The sequence below is a fragment of the Pongo pygmaeus genome, chromosome 2 (genome assembly GCF_028885625.2).
Source record: "Pongo pygmaeus isolate AG05252 chromosome 2, NHGRI_mPonPyg2-v2.0_pri, whole genome shotgun sequence".
NCBI lineage: Eukaryota > Metazoa > Chordata > Mammalia > Primates > Hominidae > Pongo > Pongo pygmaeus.
Genome location: NC_085930.1, coordinates 151,530,003 through 151,549,653, shown reverse-complemented (window position 1 = coordinate 151,549,653; position 19,651 = coordinate 151,530,003). Strand labels below are relative to the sequence as shown.

The following is a 19,651-nucleotide window of genomic DNA, read 5'->3' as shown; positions in this document are numbered from 1 at the left end:
TGGTTGGGGGGCTTAGAATTTTATTTTTGGTTTACAATGGACTGTGTATATTACCAGTATCTATTAAGTGGTCCTTGGAGGCCAAAAGTTTGAGAAACACTATCCTAGACAGTGCTCTCCTTGAGAGCAGAACCCACAGTTACCTTTATCCTTTCCTTAGAGCCCTGCACATGAGCTGACACCTAGTAGGTATTTAATAAATATTTGATTATTTTAAAAATTGAATGGCCTTTATGGGAGAAACAAAAGAATTATCATTGTTTCCTCCTGTTCCTTGCCTTATCCTCAAGTAACATATTCATTTGGGAAGAGTTTATAACCATTTCATTTCTGAGTTTTACATTCTGCTTCAGTTTTCTCAGACATCTCAGATACTTTTCTGAGCTGAAACCAAGACGAAGTCACAATCCTCCACAATTCTGCCGTAGCTCCTTTGGAAAGCTACCAAACTAACCACTGATATTTCTAATTTCTTTATATATGTAGGTATATGCTTTACTATATGAGAAACTGCCAGACCAGTTTCCAAAGGGGTTAACCATTTTGCACTCCCATTGGCAGTGGTTAGAAGTTCTGTTTGCCCCACATTCTGATATTTGGTATCATCAGTCTTTCTAGTTTTAGCTATTCTGGTGGGCAAAATTCTGGTCATATCACGTTGTGATTTTAGTTGTTGTTTCCCTGATGGCTAGTAAGATTGAACTCTTTTTTCATGTGCATATTGGTCTTTGTGAAGTGTGCATTAAGTCTTAGGTCCATGTTTTTTATTGGATTATCTTTTATCATGAAGTTGTAATTCTTTATTCCAAATACAAGTTTGTCAGGTATATGTATTGCAAATTTTTTTTCCATCTGTGGTTTATCTACTCATTAGCAGTTACTTTTGATGAGCAGAAATTAAAACACTTGAAATCCAGTTTAGTAGTTTTTAACTCTTGCAGTTACTACTTTCTTGCTACCCAAGATTGCAAAGATATTCTTCTGATATGGCTCTCTTGTCTGGGGAAACACCCAGGGTCCTTTATCTCGCACCAAGAAAATTAGCGACATGGACACACTCCTGGAGTGGATTAAGGAGCAGGAAGTTTAATAGGCAAGAAAGAAGAGAACAGCTCCCTCTACAGAGGGAGGACTAACCGCCACGTGTGGTGGAAAACTGTCAGTTATACTGGGAGGCTCGAGGAGGAGGTGTCTGATTTGCATAGGGTCCAGGGGATTGGTTTGACCAGGCGTGTCATTCACATAGCCCTTGAAAAAACTGGCCCTCCCACCCTAACCTTTTATTATGCAAATGTGGCTTCTACTTGGCTGGTTGCCATGAGACCTGTGCACGTGGCTTCTACCTGTCTGGCCACGATGATACCCGCACACGTGGCAACAAAGAAAAGGGAGTGGGAACTGCCCTGTTGGGTGGACCTGGTTCTTAGCTGCCTGCATTTACATATGCAAGCCTGCTTGCTCATCAGTGCTTGCAGGTCTGGTTTTTCAGGCCATTTTCTGTTAGAAAAGAAATGTTTTGGGGGCTGCTTTTTTATTAAAAGAAAAAGCCTTACTGAAGACTCTTTTACCCATTCTAGCTGCCTAAAATAATTTATTAATAACTCCTGTAATATAGCTGTGTTTTTTGTAGAAGCTTATAATTTTAGCTTTTACATTTATGTCTGTGATTCCTCTCAAATTAATTTATGTATGGTGTGAGATGGGGTTATGATTCATATTTTTCAACATTTTTTGTTGAAAAGACTGTTCTTGTACCCATTATATTAGTTGAGATACTCCAGAGAAACAGTCAAAATATTTTATTTATTTATTATTGATTGATTGATTATGGGAATTGGCTCATGTAATTATAGAGGCTGAGAAGTCCCACCATCTGCTTTCTGCAAGCTGGTGAACCAGGAAAACTGGTGGTGTAATTCAGTCCAAGTTCAGAGACCTGAGAACCAGGAGGGCCTCTGTGTAAGTCCTGGAGTCCCAAGGCCGGAGAGCCAGGAGCTCTGATATCCGAGGGCAGGAGAAAATGGATATCCCAGCTCAAGGAAGAAGAGAGAGGGAATTTGCCCTTCCTCCACCTTTTTGTTCTGCTTGGGCCCTCAACAGATTGGAGGATGTGCACCCATACTGTTGAGAATGGATCTGCTTTACTCAGTCTACTGATTCAAATGCTAGTCTCTTCCAGGCAACCCCTCATACACCCTCCCAGAAATCATGTTTTATCAGCTACTTTGACATTCCTTAGCCCAGTAAGTTGACACATACAAATCAACCATCATACTTATTGAAGAGCATTGGCACCTTTGCCAAAGATTATATGTGTGGGTCTATTTCTGGACTCTCTTCTATTCCATTGATCTGTTTGCCTATCCTGACTATTTTTCTCTTGCTTACAGGGAGTCTTTTAGACATCGTTATTATGGTGATACTTAACAACATATTAAGTGAACTACTTTTTTAAAAAGAGAAAAATAAGCCTTAGATTAAAAGACTATATCCACATTTCCTTTCTTCCTATCCAGCCACACAAATTATTCCAAGTTCTCCATACATTGATTTTGTTGACATATTTATATAATGAGCATGCTGACTACATAATATCTGTATTTGTAGTTATTTCTGAAACTTCATGTGTTTTAATTTTTGCTCTTTTATATTATCCTCTAAAAAGCAGTGAGAGGCCCTCCATCCTTCACAGGATGTTGTTTCTTTTTATATTCTGTAGAAATTATGGCTGATCCAGAAATTATAGTGAGAAACCAGTGTTCCTAGCCAATGCATTCTTTAAGAGATGTTGTTGTCAACTCACTTATTTTGTATAGGGTAACTTCATTAAACAAGCTTGTAAGGGGTTCTTTGCCTCTCACTCTTGGCATAAAATGGATGTATGAAACCAGCTTTTGCAGTGTGACTCAGATGTTCATCTTTATTACAAGTTAAATTTTGATGCTTTTCTATTTGTATTTTAAAAGTACTTTAGGGTTGACAATTAAAAAAAAAACAGGCAAAAGAATTGAATAGACATTTCACCAGAGAAGATATATAAATGGCCAATAAGCACATGAAGAGATGCTCAACATCATTAGTCATTAGAGAAGTGCAATCAAAACCACAATAAGTTACTACTTCATACCCATTAGGATGACTTTAACAAAAAAAACCACAGAGAATAACAAGTGTTGTTGAGGATGTGAAGAAGTTGAAACTCTCATACACTGCTGGTAGGAGTGTAAAATGGTACAGCCACTTTGGAAAACAGTTTCTTTTAAAGTTAAACGTTTGCCATATGACCCAGCAGTTGTACTTTTAGGTGCAGGAGAAATGAAAATACATCCACATAAAGATTTGTACAAAGATGTTTATGGAAGCATTGTTAATAATAGCCAAAAGTAGATACATTTCAAATACCCATCAACAGGGTAAATGGATAAATATGTGGCATATTCATACAATGGAATATTATTCAGCCATAAAAGGTATGCAGTACTAATTCATGCTACAACATGGACCTCAGAGACACTATGCTAAGTGAAAGAAGCCAGATGCAATAGACCACATACTGTTTGATTCCATTCATATGAACGTCCAGAAAAGGCAAGTCTATAGAGACAGGAAGTAGATCAGTGGTTGCTTGAGGCTGTGGGTGGGAATGAGCAGTGACTGCAGATGGGCATGAGAAATCTTTTTGGAGTGATGGAAATATTCTGAAATTGGATTGTAGTGGTGGTTGCACAACTCCATACATTTTCTAAGAATTGTTGAAATGTACACTTTAAAATGAGTGGGTTATTATGGTTTGTAAATCATACCTCGATAAAGTTGTTTTGTTTTTTTAAGGAAAAAAGTGTTTTATGATTGAAAAACTCTGACCTGAATTGGGTCTGAAATATCAAGGAACTACCAGGACCCTGGCCTGAAACTTGTGGCCAAGTGAGAAATGATAAAAGCAGAACTGCTCTATATGGCATTCAAAGACTCTTAATTTTAAGAATCAGCTTCTCCTTGAATTGAAAAACCACAGCATAAGTGCTTCTCATCAACATCAGCCATCTCTTCAGACAGCTGAGGGCTTTGAGGAAAAGGTGCTTGGTGAAACTTGGGTATTCTCATTTTATGAATAACCCTAAGCTTTGCAGTACACCAGGTCGCCATGCAGGAAGTACCAGGCATGTTTGAACATAATTACCCCCACCCTGCCATAACTTTCAAGCCATCTGTGCCAGTTTCACGCAGTCTGGACTAGTAAGTTCTTTCTGAGACGCTGCCCAGTCTTCTTTTCCTTGTCTACTAGTGTCTTGTTTTTATGATTTTTTTTTTCTTAAATGTGTCGTTGTCACAGAACATTTAATTTAAATGCCACACCATCTGAGCAAAATGATTCACTGTCTTTTCTTCTGCTGACTAAACTCTCCTCCGGGAATCATGAGGTTTTTCTTAAATAGCATGCTAGTTTATCCACTTTTGTTTTGTTTTTAATTTCATTTACATTTTTTAAAAAGCTTTGTGTTTGGAGGAGTCTGAGTGGAAAAGAATTTAGTTTGAAAAGAATTTATAAGCAAAGTTAGCTAGGTTGTTGGGAGGCTTGGGCACACGGGTGTGGAAATAATGAAAGTGCCTCCTCTGTTGATGCACCTAACCACCATCCCAAGGATGTGCCCTCGGGTTGTTGCTTCTGGCACCTCTCAGCCCTTCCCACACCCTCTTCCTCTCTTACGCGCTATTTGAGGCTACACATTTGTGAGCCATCTGGCTAGAGTAAGACAGTCGTCTGTGGCCTCAGACGTTGTTTTCTCTTGTAAAAGTTTTTCCATGTCCCATCTATCTGATCAAATGTCCTCTTTCCTGAGAGAACTGGACCTTTTGAAATGTTTTTCCCCTGAAACCATCATTCTAACTGCCTTATGATATTGCAACGTTCAGCTCAAATATCTTCACCTGACATGTTCAAAAGCAAACTTATGACACCCTCTGTCCCTCTGCCCTACTTCTCTCTAAAGCAAAACAACATCAAACCTTTCTCTCCTTACTGCCTTTGTATTGTGGATGGTACCTGCAGGGCTTGGAACCCTGAAGCTATCTTCAATGTTTTTTGTTTTTTTGTTTTTTACCTGCCGTCAGACATCTAGCCTCTGCCACATTAAGTGAACCAAGCTTTCCCGTGCAAATGCCTGCTGTGAAATTAAAACAACAATGGTGTCTTTTTTTTTTTTTTGGCCTGCCAGACTGATAAGTATTGATAGGCATCCAGCGTAGGAGAAGGTGTGAAAAATGGGAACTAGTACAACTTTTCTTGGGGGATATTCTGTAATCATCTAAAATGCCCAACTCCTTGATTTAGCAGGTCCATTTCTAGGAATTTATCCTATAAAAATATTCCCTTAAGCACAAGAATATTTTTATAATTATGTTTATAATAGCAGTATTTATATTAATGAAAATTTGGAAACATGCTAAATTTAGAAAAATTTGAGATTTCTTGTATAAATTATGGTGCAAGTGTACATTAGAATAGTGTAAAGCCATTACAGATAGTAGTATAGCTGTCTTTCAGTCCTTTGGAGTTCTCTGGATATTTGATAGGTGCTTAACAGATCTGGCTTCCATTTTAAAAATGTACTCTTATACATTATTTTATAATGTTATACATGACATTGTCTTCTAGATAACCTACAAATACAGCATCTATCATTCTTATTATGTCCTAATAAAGATAACCTCAGTGACTTCTCGTGAGACATGATGAATTAAGCATTTATTTATGTATTTAAGCATTTATTTCAGTATTTCTCTTCCCACCAGAATTACAGTAAGGGAATTGAAAAGTTTAAACTCACAGGACAAATGGAATTGGAACAGAATTAATAGTACATGAGAGATACCAACAAGATTTTGGAAGATAAGAAAGCAGATGGTCAGTGGTGACTGAATTAACAGAAGAGAGAGAACGAACACTCCCCTGCCAGAGGAGAAGGGAGGTGTCAGTAGGAAACAAGCCGATTTGTGCCACAGAATTCTAGAAAGGCTCTGGAGCTGGAGGCATCTGGTTTCTTGGAAGGCAGGAGGGCAGATGAGGTTAGAAGTTGGAGTTCTGTTTGAAGGCCTCTGTAAGAGCGGTTAACCCTACAGGTTCCCTCCTCCACCTCCAGCAGCAAGGGTGCTGTCTCTCTTCTACCTCCCCACCTTCTCCCTCCAGCCTGGCAGGGAGTATGCTCTGGGAACCACAGGGGTTCTGGGCTTCAGAACTGCAAGCCTAGCAGAAGAAGTCAGGCCCAGGTGTGGCACTGAAAACAGGGTAATTACAGTCTGTGTGCTAGAATGGTGAGACCCCCGGCCCCACCTCTCCCCCTGCTTCTCCCATGAAAGCTGCAGCAAGGTCCTTACACCTCAGGCGAGGCATTGAACAATCTTAGAGAAAATGAACAGCCCTTGAGAAAGGACCTCTATCCAGGTACTGATATTTGGGAGGCCCAAGGCAGAAGCCAGCTCGTACCCATCACACTGGTGACAAGCCCTGCCACAGAGCTTCCAGTCAGCCTCACCTCAGTTCTGAATATGAACAGTCAGTTGAGGATTACTAGACATTTGAGGAAAGCCTCTTACATGAAAAGGCAGAGCCCAAACCGAGGGAAACAAAAACTCCAGGGAAACAAGACAGTGCAGAGCAGAAGAAAATGTCAAAATAATGATCATTATCATCCTCAGGGAGATGCGAAAAGACACTGTGCACGTAAAATCAAAGCAGGATACTAAAAACAAAGGAAACAAGAAAAACACTGTTGGAAATTAAAAACTTGATAATAGAAATGAAAAAAATTAGTATTAGGGCTGGGAGATAAACTTGACACTCAGCAGGTAGAACAAAATAAGAGGTAGAATATTGAAGAGAAAAGATAAGAAAATTAGAGAATCCTGTCAGGGAAGTCCAAGTCAGACTAACGAGAGTTCTAGAAAGAAAGAACAGGGAATTTGGAGAGGAGGGAGTTATCAAAGAAATAACGCTCAGCACAAATGAATGAAGAAAGATAAACACCAAGGTGCATCTTTGTTAAATTTACTCACAAAAATCCTACAAGTCTCTGCAGGGGAGGACAGTCAGATAGAAGGGGAAAGAACAGCATCAGCCTATTAGCTAGAAGGCAGTGGAGCAAAGCCTTTAGAGTTCTGAGAAAACCATTTAAAGCTACAATTCTGTAACTTGCCAAACTGGCAGACAAGTGTTGAGTACAAAATAATAAAGACATTTTCGGAGGTGTACTATCTGAAACTTTTAATCTCTGTACACCCTTGATAATAAAACTAAAGGAGGATGATCTCCAGAAAAATGAGGGAATAAAACAAGCAAGGAAAATGACATAGAAGTCCTGGGAATGGGGGTTCCTGAATTGGTGAAGAAGCGAAATCCCAGCCCACAGCTGTGCTGCAGGCCTTGAGAGTGACCAGTCCAGACTGGATAGACGGTGGGCAGGAGGAAGGAGAGCTCCAGAATGGGTGTTTCAAAGAAGAGAATGGAACTGATAGAATACTGGTGCCTGGCCAGTATTGAGAGGGGTTTTAGTGATAGGCACATAGAAAGCTAAGCTAACTTAAAGAACAAGGCATGGGCTGGGGGTGGTGGCTCACACCTATAATCCTAGTACTTTGGGAGGCCGAGACGGGTGGATCAGTTGAGGTCAGGAGTTTGAGACCAGCCTAACCAACATGGTGAAACCTTGTCTCTACTAAAAGTACATAATTAGCTGGGCGTGGTGGTGGGCGCCCGTAATCCCAGCTACTTAGGGGGCTGAGGCGGGAGACTAGCTCGAGCTTGGGAGGCGGAGGTTGCAGTGAGCCGAGATCGTGACATTGCAATCAAACAAAACAACAACAACAACAACAACAACAACAAAAAGGCAATTATTAGCTTTAGGAAAAATGAAAAAAAAAAAAATTAGCCCAGCAGTGAAAAATTTAATATTCATGTGGCTGTAGTCATGAAAATCTTGAATATGGATTTAACCAGATATTTTGACAGAGGAATAGGGGGAATAACAGGAAGCAAAGAGGTGAAGTTTAAAAGGGCTAAGTCAAGAAGTAGCAGCATAAGCATATAATATATTAAGCAACAAGGAAATAAATTTCACGCAAAATGTCTGAAAGAATTACACTGGTTGCTTCTGAGGAGTGGCTGTCGGGCAGGAAGAGGGCAAGGACTTACTTCCCATTGCTGTTAAAAACTATGGACGTACTTTTATATTGTAAACTATGCACATACTTTTTAATATAAGAATTGGATTTAAAAACAATTTTAGTTTTCTCTTGTAGCAATTTAATGCTACCATGTAAAGCCTGTCTTTTACTCATTTAAGAGAACATTGGATGCTCACATATACATCTGTTCTGTTTTAAGTGTGCTTACTTCTTTACTCTGATTTCTCTTATCCCAGAAGGGAAGGGCTTTTTGTTTCATTCCTAATAAAATATCAGTATAGCTGGGCGCAGTGGCTTATGCCTGTAATCCCAGCACTTTGGGAGGCCAAGACAGGTGGATCAGAGCACCCTGGCCAACATGGTGAAACCCTGTTTCTACTAAAAATACAAAAAATTCGCCGGGTGTGGTGGCGTGTGCCTGTAGTCCCAGCTACTCAGGAGGCTGAGGCAGGGGAATTGCTTGAACCCGGGAGGCAGAGGTTGCAGTGAGCCGATATCACGCTACTGCATTCCACACTCCAGCCTGAATGACACAGAGAGACTTCGTCTCAAAAAAAAAAGCAAGAAAGAAAAGAAAAAATTAGTGTAATTTTGTGTTCCTGACCCATAAAAGACTTATCAGATGAAATTCCAGATTATGGAGATATTTCCTTGAAAATATTTCAGATTTGTTTCTTAGATTATTACATAGAAGTCAGTTCTGTCCTATAAATGTTTTTGAAAATATATATATATTCATGTGTCATTGAGAAGAAAACATGGGCCAGGTGTGCTGACTCATGCCTGTAATCCCAGCACTTTGTGAGGCTGAGGTGGGTGGATCACCTGAGGTCAGGAGTTCGAGACCAGCCTGACCAATATGGTGAAACCCCGTCTCCACTAAAAATGCAAAAAATTAGCTGGTTGTGATAGTGGGCGCCTGTAGTCCCAGCTACCTGGGAGGCTGAGGCAGGAGAATCATTTGAACCCGGGAGGAGGAGGTTGCAATGAGCTGAGATCATGCCACTGCACTCCAGCCTGGGCAACAGAGCCAGACTCTGTCTCAAAAAAAAAAAAAAAAAAAAAAAGAAGAAAACATGGGTGTTGTATGACAAAAAGGCTCCTAGCTATAATGGCAAAAATCTCCCTCAGCTTTTATGTCTGTTACCTTTAAGAATATCTGCCAGACAGTATGTACTAGTGGTTTAGCCTAGGGATGCTTTTTCTCCAGGAATCTCCACCTATCATGTCTATCTTCTGGATTAATTTATGGTGACAACTTCTGGAGAATTGAAAGAATGCCCTAAAATGACTTAAGTACTTTGTTTCAGTTTTCAAAGGTGTAAAGAAATTGGCTGGGTGACAGAGCAAGACTCTGTCTCTCTCTCTGTCTCTCTCTTACACACACACACACACACACCCCCAGTCCTGTATACATGGACTGAGGGAATATAACAAAGCAGACTGCTTGGGACGGGCATATGAACAAACTGTTGGTGCCATCTCTCACATGTCTTAGTGGGACCCCCCACTTACCCCAGGGAGGTACTGCCAGGTTCTGGGTCACATGAACCCTTGGAGTTTATGTTTTATCCTAGTTTGATATACACACGCACACACATGCACGCACGTATATGTGTGTGTGTGTATATGTTGCTGTGCCAGCAGCTCGTATTTGATTAATACTTGTTGATTTGCAAAACAAATAGCAAAGAAAATCCCAAAACTATTCACAGATCTGAGACCAAAATATATGAAGATAGGAAACTTTTTTCCATCTCCATCTTCACCTGCATTGTGCTTTTTGGATGCCTGGCTGCCAGGTGCATGTGGGTTCAATTACTCAGACAAAGATGACCAGAACACTCCTGTCTGTGCAAGGTTCACAGTCAGCTGCAAGGCCAGGTGTACACTGCAGACACCTGCGAGACCTGTGGATGCCGGGGGGGCACCAAAGGGGAGAGGGAACAGTGGGCTCTGGCTCTGGGAGGTGAAAGGGGGAAGATAACATCCCCCCACGTCTAGGAATTGGATGGGAGAGGATGAGTTCCTAGAGAAGGTGTATTTGGCCCCAACTTTGAAATTAGAGTGGAAGTTAATAGTCTGGGAAGGGAAGAAAGAATATTCTAGGCAGGGAATTTACATACGACCTCACAGAGGTGGGAAAGGAAAGGGGCCAGGTGTGTTTGAGGATGGACAGAATGATACCCAAGACACAAAGGGCTGGGGGGGTAGATGAGGCCAGAATGTTAGCCTGGGGTGGGCCTAGTACCCTATGATTCTGAGGAGTTTGGACTTCATTCTGCAGGTAATAGGAAGCTCCTCTGTTATTCTTTCATTCTTTTATTCCTTCAACAGCTGTTCATTCATTCAACCTGTGGTTGTTGGGATTCAGCAAGGCAGCTTCAAACATTAGAGGAGAGGCCTAGATGTTCTAAGGCCAGGGTGGCCCTGTGTCCACATTTGTCCCGGACAGTTCTGATGTGTACCTGTCATCCAGGGCATCACATATGATTTACCATTTGTCATGGATTTTTCATTGTTTTAAAAGAAATATTACCTTTTTTCCCTTTTTTATAGTCATTTTAAGGACTTGAGAAATATTACTCTTAATAGTTGCTTTAAAATAATCTAGGATGGGCTTGGTAGAGCTTCACTTAGTATTCCACCTTTTGCCGTGGTCTTGTCTAGAAGTGTATCATGCATGTATGCAGTGCCCAGAGTTCTCCTTGAACACATGGCTAAATGTGAAAGACAACCAGTGATAACCTGTCTCTCCTTTCCAAACCCTTTCCTGACACAACTAACAGCTTTCAAGGACAGCAGGCAGGGCGCACACTGATCGCATGAAACAGCTTGGGCTTCAGCCACTAGGTGCTGTTACTCCTTCCAGTCTCGGGTTGTGGAGGGCCAAGCATTTGCTGCTGCTGCTCCTTGCAGCCACGGGAGGTGCCAGTGCTGTGGTTGATGCCAGGCCTGGTAAGGCACCCGAAGCACCAGGCTCGCACCAGCTGGTTCAGTAGGAAGCATGGGAAAGTACAGGTTCATTGCACATGTATGATAGATTGGAAAATGGAGACTCTTACTTACTATAGAGTATATAGAATATCCTGGATACTCTTGCCTAGAGTGTTTCTGAAATTTATTGCTCAGTGTGTATCTACAGCTCTTTATCTTATCATTTGGTAATGCTTTTTAAAAATGTTTTGCTATAAACCCTTTCAGGAGCAAATGGAAAAAAAAAAAAAAAAGCTCCTGTTTAGAGAAAAACTGAGCAGTGAATTTCCAGTTTTCTCAAGAACATGGATGAGGAATGTATAACTTGCTCAGAAGATTTGCCACCACTTATGTCCACAGTAGGATCTCAGGGTATCACTGGCCAAAGGAAAACTGCAAGACAAGTGTCTGTGAAAAGGAATACTCTTAGTTTTCAACGTTATCTCTTTCCCCAACCAAAACCTAATGCGACAGCTCTTGGCACGATTGCCTGTCTCCTCATCCTGCTGCATCTACCTTAGCCTTCCTGCTTCTGTGGGTTCGGCTTTGTTGTCCCTTCATGTTTTTCCCATTTGCCTTTCCACGTGGCAGACTTAAACACCCTCCCAGTGCTGAAGGGCCTGGTCGCAGCCGGGATCTTTCGGACATATTCATGCTTAGGCAGCATTTGCACAAGATGCATAACCTGAAGTCCTGTCTCGTTCGTTTTGTAGCCAAGTCTTCATTCAGCTTAAGAAGTACTAGTGGCTGCTGGTTGCCTCTCACCCCAGCTGACCAGCGACAAGTAAAGGACTCAGCGGTGATAACTCAGAGGTGATAACAGGGGCTCGAGGGCCTAGTTACGCTTTTGCAGGGGCCATGGAAATTACAGCATATGCCTCGATGATTCTGAATTTTCTCACCTTTGTGGTTGCTCCAAATCATCCACGTCTACTCAAAAGTGAGGTGCTCTGACCTGAATTCAGCCCATGGTACTCCAAGCAGTCTACAGTTAGGCAAAGCTGGTGTCTCCCTTACTATTCACACAGGCTGTGTCAACTTCCTTGGTGGCCACGTCACACTGTTGATTCCTAGAGAGCCTGTAGGCACCCCAAACCACAAAGGTGTCTATACAGTTACCTGCCACAGAGGTGCTAGGTAAGGACACCTGGTGAATGTCACTATCCATTTGTTAATCAGGGTAATTAACACAAAGTGCAAAACTGCTCTAACAAACAACTCCCCCAGTCCCAGTGGCCCAACCCAATAAATGGCTGTTTCTTGTTCCCTTCACCGTCCAGTGCAGTGGGAGGGCTGTTCTGGGCAGCTCTCCTTTAAGCACTGACTCCTTCTTCTGTGTGGCTCTGTTGTCTTCTAACACCTCCACGTTTCTTCTACTGAATCCCCTCCTTAGAGCAAAAAGAGAACTCCAAAAGGATTGCACGGCGTGTATTATGGCTAGGCCTGGAGGGAATGGGTGCATCACTTTCATCTACATTCCATTGACCAGGACCCAGACTCATGGCCCCAACTTAACTGCAAGAGAGGCTGGGAAATGTCTACTCCATGTGTGACCTGAGAAGAAACAAGGTTTGGGAGCATCTCCTCAGCCTCTGCCATAGTCAGGTCGTGGAAAAACACAGCAAGGTGGAAGTCAGGTGACCTGAGTTCTGCCATTGTCTTTCTGGGTGGCCTTAGGCAAGTCATCATAACCGCTGTCAGCCATTTCTTCCTCCCCGTAAGGATCTTAATAATGCTTGCCCTGTACTTGTGAGTTTACATTGTTATATAAAAGTATGTGCTAGTAATAGGAGTCATGGCCTGCACTATTTTTTTTAAAGATTATAAGGATCGCAGTCATTTATTCAATGAATATTTTCTGAGCACTTATAGTAGCCAAAGCATTGGACAAACTGTAGACCCACAGACCAACTGTTCTCTGTAGCTTACATTCTGATGGTGAGACAGATGATAAATAATCTGTGAAGAAATAAGAGGGCTGTGTGATCTAAGTGACCAGGGGTGCTCAGGATAGGCTTCTCTGAAACAGTGACTCTTGAGCTGACCTAGATGATGAGGTGGAGTCAGACTGGTGTATACCAGGGAGAAGGCTGTGCCAGGCAGAGGACCAGGCTGTGCAAAGGCCCTTAGGTGGAAACCAGCTCGGAGGGCTCCTTGAACAGAAAAGTGGCATGACAGCCAAGTTGTTGCTTGAAGGAGAAAGATGAGAGATAAGGGGATATATCATGCAATGTCTTAACCTCTCTGTGCCTCAGTTTCCTCATCTGTAAACTGTAAAGTTGGGCCAATAATAATATCAACTTCATAGGGTTGCTGTAAGGGATTAAATGAAGTGATACGTATATAGTGCATAGAAAAATACCTGGCACCTGATATTCACTAAGTGTGTGAACTATAATTAAGGTGAAGATTTTCTAAGTGCAGTGGGAAAGTTTTGGGTGGTCTTCAGCGGTTATCTCCACTGGTGTCTTCAGGCTGGGCTCAAGGTGGATGGGAGTTTCCACGCTCCTTCTAGACATCCAGGGGGAAAGTTTTTTTAGTGAAATCCCCAAAAACAAAAGAAAATGTTCAAAACATCTCATTATTTCTACTAATCAAATGTTTTATTTTTTAAACATGTATAAGATTTACCTTTAAAAGAGTAGTATTGAAATATACCCAGAATATAGATGAATAAGATCTTGTAAGCTTCTGATTTATCCCACTCTAGAAAGACTGCCAAATATTTGTACATAATTTGTCTATAGATCTTTCTGGACTACCTTTGGAGGTACGTGAGAGAGGTGACACTGAGTGGCTGTGCCTCAAGCTTTACGTAGATAAACTGTGGTCTGCATTTTAGAATGCACGTTCCCAAAGGTTTGTTTGTGGAAGAGGGAAATCATAGAAGATTAGAATGATGGCTTAAAAAAAAATCACATGTGCTGCAAAAACAGTTCTTTTTGATCAAAGTAGTAAATGATGTGTTTGGGGAGGAAAAGCTGCAGACACAAAGGAGCATTCCCATTTCTGCAGAAATGCACTCCTCCACACAGAAGAAGCTGGCCTCCTATTTGCATTTTGCTCATAGTGTCCTAAAAATGCAAACCATCAGCTTAAAATGCAGTTCTTCTGTCCTCTGGCAGGAGCCCCGGCATCGAGAGCCTTGGCACATTTGCCTGTGACAGTGAGGACATCCCAGGAGCTTCGGGGTGAGTTGAGGTCACTGTGGAAGCTCTAGGCTTTGGCCCACACAGGACTTTGCTGTTGATAGGAAAAAACACAAACATTGAATTGTTTTTCTGCAGGCAGATAATGAATCCCCAAATCAATATAATCTCACAAAACAGTAGCTTCATCTATTTGCCACCAAAAAAGCACCTTGAGTTTCTGCATTAAGTGTTAGCATTTACAGGAGATTTGAAATATAAAGTTTCCAAAAAGATATGCATCTTCTTTTTGCAAAGAATGGCTTAGAAAAGAGAGTGGCCTTTTGGAGCTCTGCTGCCAGACAAGGTAGGAAATATTAGAGTGGAAAAGGTGGAGCCAGCAGTAGGTATATTGTCTGTGATTTGTGCAAGGAAGCCGGTGATTCATTGAGTACCTAATGGATTATTCATTTAACAAATATTTTTGATGTTAAGCTTCAACTTGGGGCCATGCCAGATCCTGGGGATGCAACAGTGAACAAGGCAGGAAGGATCCTTGCCCACTTGAGGTTGAGCTTTATAACATACAGTGAGTGGGCTTAGCCATCCCATGCTCACAGACCTGAGGGATGCACTGCTAATTGGACAGAGCCCACCTTGGGGTTTGGGGGTGTCTAGGCATGTCTCCAGGAGGGAGTGACCTTGAAACTGAGACCCTAAGCATGAGTGAGAGAAGGGCAGAAGTGGGAACATGTTCCAGGTAGAAGGAATAGCTTGTGAAGGTCCTTTGTATTTTTATTTTTCCTTCTTCTTCTTCAGCCAGAAAATTCAAGGATGCCCAGGTAGTGGAGTGATATGTAAACATTGTCCCATTTTCCCTTTTTTTTTTTTTTTTAAACAGGGTCTCTCTCTGTCCTCCAGGCTAGAGTACAGTGTGATCATGGCTCATTGGAGCTTTGATGTCCCAGGCTCAAGTAATCCTCACACTTCAGCCTCCTAAGTAGCTGGGACTACAGGCATGCACCACCACATCCAGCTAATTTTTTAAATTTTTTGTAGGGACACGATCTCCCTATGTTGCCCAGGCTGGTCTTGAACTCCTGGACTCAAGCAATCCTCCTGCCTCGGCCTCCCAAAGTATTAAGATTACAAGCATGAGCCTGGCACCATTTTAGTTAATTTTTAAAACAACACAAAAATGTCACTGTGCATTTTGCATGGATACATATATATTATATATAATATATATTAAAAATATATAATATATTAAAATATATACACATAAATATACATAAATACTTACATGTGTATATGTATATACACACATATATAAATATATATAAATACACACACACACACACACATTTTGATCAGCATGGAAGGAAACCCACTAAATTTGTAACAGTGGTTGCTTCTGAGGAAGGAGGAGGAAATGGGGCCTGGGATGAAGACAAAGGAAATCTCATTTTTATCTGAAATGTTTTATTTACTTCATTAAAGGAGACTTTAAAAATCTATTAACAAAATGTTAACAAAAGTCAGTTTTGTGGTTGGTATTCAGGTGTTATATTATTCTGTGTATCTTTCTGTATTTTTTATTTTTTTATTTTTTTGCTATTCTTAACAAAGAAAAATCAAGGATACAGACTACAGATTCTCCAAGTGGAAAGGCCATCTTCAGAGAATATGCTCTCTAAAGTCCTTTATAATGACAATCAGGAGCTCTTATCAAAGCTTGCATCAGAGGGCATCAGACAATCTTGATCACTCATATAAAAAATGAAGAATGGATGTTGTATTATACTGAAAAGGCTCACAGCAGTATGCTTCTCACTTGCAATAGAATTTCTCTCTGGCCTTCAGTGCAAGATGACTTTTGTTTCTGGTTATAGGAGACTCACACTGGTACAGATCACCTCTGCATCCTTCTTTCAAAAGAAGCTTTGCCAGGGTTGTTCGGGTCAGCATGTGTTCAAAATTGCAATGATGTAACCAAGTTTCTATTGCTGATCATATTTGTGTCTCATTCTCAAATTTTCATTGCCATGGGAACAGGTACAAAACTTTTGGGAACAAATGATTTGTTTTATTGGGAACGAGCATCCAAGTCCTGTAGTTAATTTCAACACCTCTCTACAGGAGAGAGTCAACAGAATTGTCTACGTAGTGTCAGAGAACCAAGAACCTGCCAATGAAACATGATTATACCTCTCTATTCCTCTCCTTGTTGAAATCATCTAAAAGCCTCCTGGACAGTCTTCCTCGCTTTTTGGAAATTTTAACTCCTGGTTCACTGTCACTGTCTTCAACACTCTTCCTTGTCCTAATCAACTGTAATTTCAATATCTATATGGGTGATCTTCTCAGGTCTTTAACCTCTTCTCTGCCAAAGAACTTATCCTCCATAGTTCCTCATTCTCCCACTTCCACTGTTATTTTGTCCTTGCTCCACCACAGTCTTGGTTGTTACTGTCCTCACCCCACAGGGTCCTGATTTCCATCCTAACCCAGTTTGGATTCCACGGCACATCATCATGGTCACTCCCTTGCCTGTGTCTTCAACTCCCTTGTCCCTCTCTCCTGCCATGTCCTCCCTTGGCAAACCTCACCGCTCTCCCCTGCTGCTTATATCCAACTCTCCACCTGCCCTGTACCTCCGCCCACGCAGCTGAATGTGGCTGGGGAAGAAGACCACGAACAAACAAAAACAAATACCGCCACCATGCAGAGAGGTCTTAATTTTAATTCATTTACTTCAAGTGGGCCCCAGCAGTCCTGGTACTCCTGCTGCATTTCCTTAATCCATTTCCTCACCTTCTCTTCTGTTATCAGATTCCCAGTAGTGCCTCTCTCTTCCACATTTGCTGCTGATGACCTTGTTTTCTATTTTACTAAGAAAAGCAATCCAGAAAAAAAATTCTATATGCTTTCACCACCTCATTTACTGACCTACCTACATCTGTCTTCCCTTCTGTCATTGGGCAAAACTGTCCATGCTCCTACTAAGGCCAACTCCACCAGCTGTTCCTTCTGTAGATCAGATCCCCCTTTGCCTGCTCAAGTACATCTGTTAAGCAATCCTCCCTTTCTCTTGCTTCATCAGTTTTGCCCTCTCTACAGAATCCTTCCCATCAGCATGCAAACATGCCTTAGGAAACACCCATTGCAAAAACTCTGCCTAGACCCCATATCCCCTTCCAGCTACCCCCATATTACTCTGTTCATCTTTACAGCAAAACTCCTTGAAAAGCTTGTCTATATTTATTGTCACCATTTCGTCTCACCCCATTTTCTCATGATCCTTCTCTTATCCAGTTTTCTCCCCATGGTGCCACCAAAAGAAGCTTTGTCAGCATTACCAGTGACTTCCGGTTGCTAAACTTCTGTGTTGCTAAACCCACTGGTCTTTCTCAGCAGCAGCACTTAACTCAGTTGCCCATTCATTCCTCCTTGACATACTCTCTTTGCCTGGCTTCCAGACACCACACACTTTGGTTGTCTCCTCCTTGTTGACTCAGTCTCTATTGTGGTTTGACCTCTTCACAGACTTGATGACATTGGAGTGTTCCAGGCCTCTATACTTAGACCTCTTCCTTTTTCTATCCACATTCACTCTGGGAGTGACTTCATCAAGTTTCATAGCTTTGAATTACCCTCTATACATTTATACAAATAGTCACTATTCATGCAAGAAAAAAACAAATTAGTTTGAGATTCTTTTCATGGCTAGGACTTTTTCGGTGATTCATAGAGAGCCTGCTTATATTTAAGATTACAGATGTGGCATCATATTTTGATAACTTTCTGATCATTGTACAAATAGAGGTTGTGTGCAAAACAAAAAACAAAGCAAAAGACAGGAAGTTCTACAACAGACATCTTGGTGATAATGTTTAAAATTTAAATTGTTCTTTCTGTTATTAGCTTCTTAAGCTGTTCTGAGTTCTTTGGAACTCTGATATTCACACCACTGAGATAAGCTTCTAGGAATTAGAATGCAACTATGGCAAAGCCAAACGTGTCCCTTTTGGGGACTACGCCATTATAATTTCTACGATGAAGTGTGTAGATGTGTTTGACACAAAAAGCAAGTAGCACTGAAAACACTTCATCTTACCATAGGAAAATAAAATGTATGGCACTGTACTTACCAACATGGGGATGCCTTATTAATGTCAAAGCATCTATTGACCCTTGAGTCTGAAATAGTTAATTAAGATGAATATAAACCAACCACTTTTGATTGTGTGTTTGATTTTTTTAATCACTGAGTTTTGTTATATGTAAGTTTTTACAGAATGGAATTCTCCACTATTCAGTGGAGACCATCTGATTAAAGGAGTAAAACAATTATGATCAAGACTTTATGACTGAACAACTTGAATGAAGAAATTAAAAGGTGGTATGAACTGGGAAATAAATGGGGCTTTTGTATCCTGAGAATCCTACCAAATGCTTTTATAGCCATTTTTTTCTACCTACTCAGGGAATAAGGAAGGAACCATCATTAAGAATTTTATGGGGAAATTATGATGAATAAAATATTATGAGAAAATGAAAGCTTGTCTTTTTCTTCATTAGCGCATTGTGTTTCAAGGCTTCCTGACATATAAAGTCTTCACCTGGAAAACAAATGAACAAAAAACTTAGTGACATTCAGAAGAGATGATTCAGCAATTACTCAGTTCGTTTCGTCAGTATAGGTAGTTCATTTGGATGTTTCAGGACCCAAAATGAATTATCTGTAAATTAACTACACAATTGCCAAATAAATCCTTTATTTTGAACTTCATAGAAACATTCTATACACAGGCATTGAGTGCGTCCTACTGTATTATTTGTAAGAAAATTTTTTTTTTTTTTTTTTGAGGCAGAGTCTCACTCCGTCACCCAGGCTGGAGTGCAGTGGCGTGATCTCGGCTCACTGCAAGCTCCGCCTCCTGGGTTCACGCCATTCTCCTGCCTCAGCCTCCCGAGTAGCTGGGACTACAGGCGCCTGCCACCACGCCTGGCTAATCTTTTGTATTTTTAGTAGAGACAGGGTTTCACCATGTTAGCCAGGATGGTCTCTATCTCCTGACCTTGTGATCCGCCCGCCTCGGCCTCCCAAAGTGCTGGGATTACAGACGTGAGCCACCGTGCCCGGCCAAGAAATGATATTTTTAAATGTTTCTTTGCTAAGCAATATCTCTAGGTATTAGAATATGCAAATATATGCTAAGGTCCAATCAGGACTGGTATTCATTCTAAGCAATGACTCTTCCATTAATAATACTGATCTAATATTTTGCAGCTTTGTTGAGGTAAGTTCTTAAGGAATAAGATTGTGAATCCTGGAGAATTGCGGAATTTGTCAAAAGAAAATA

General features: G+C 41.1%; 1 protein-coding gene across 1 annotated transcript in view; it reads left to right on the top strand.

The window, feature by feature from the left end:
• Positions 1-19,651, top strand: part of PCOLCE2 (procollagen C-endopeptidase enhancer 2) — a 72,258-nt gene that overhangs the window by 21,229 nt on the left and 31,378 nt on the right. The window lies entirely within an intron of this gene.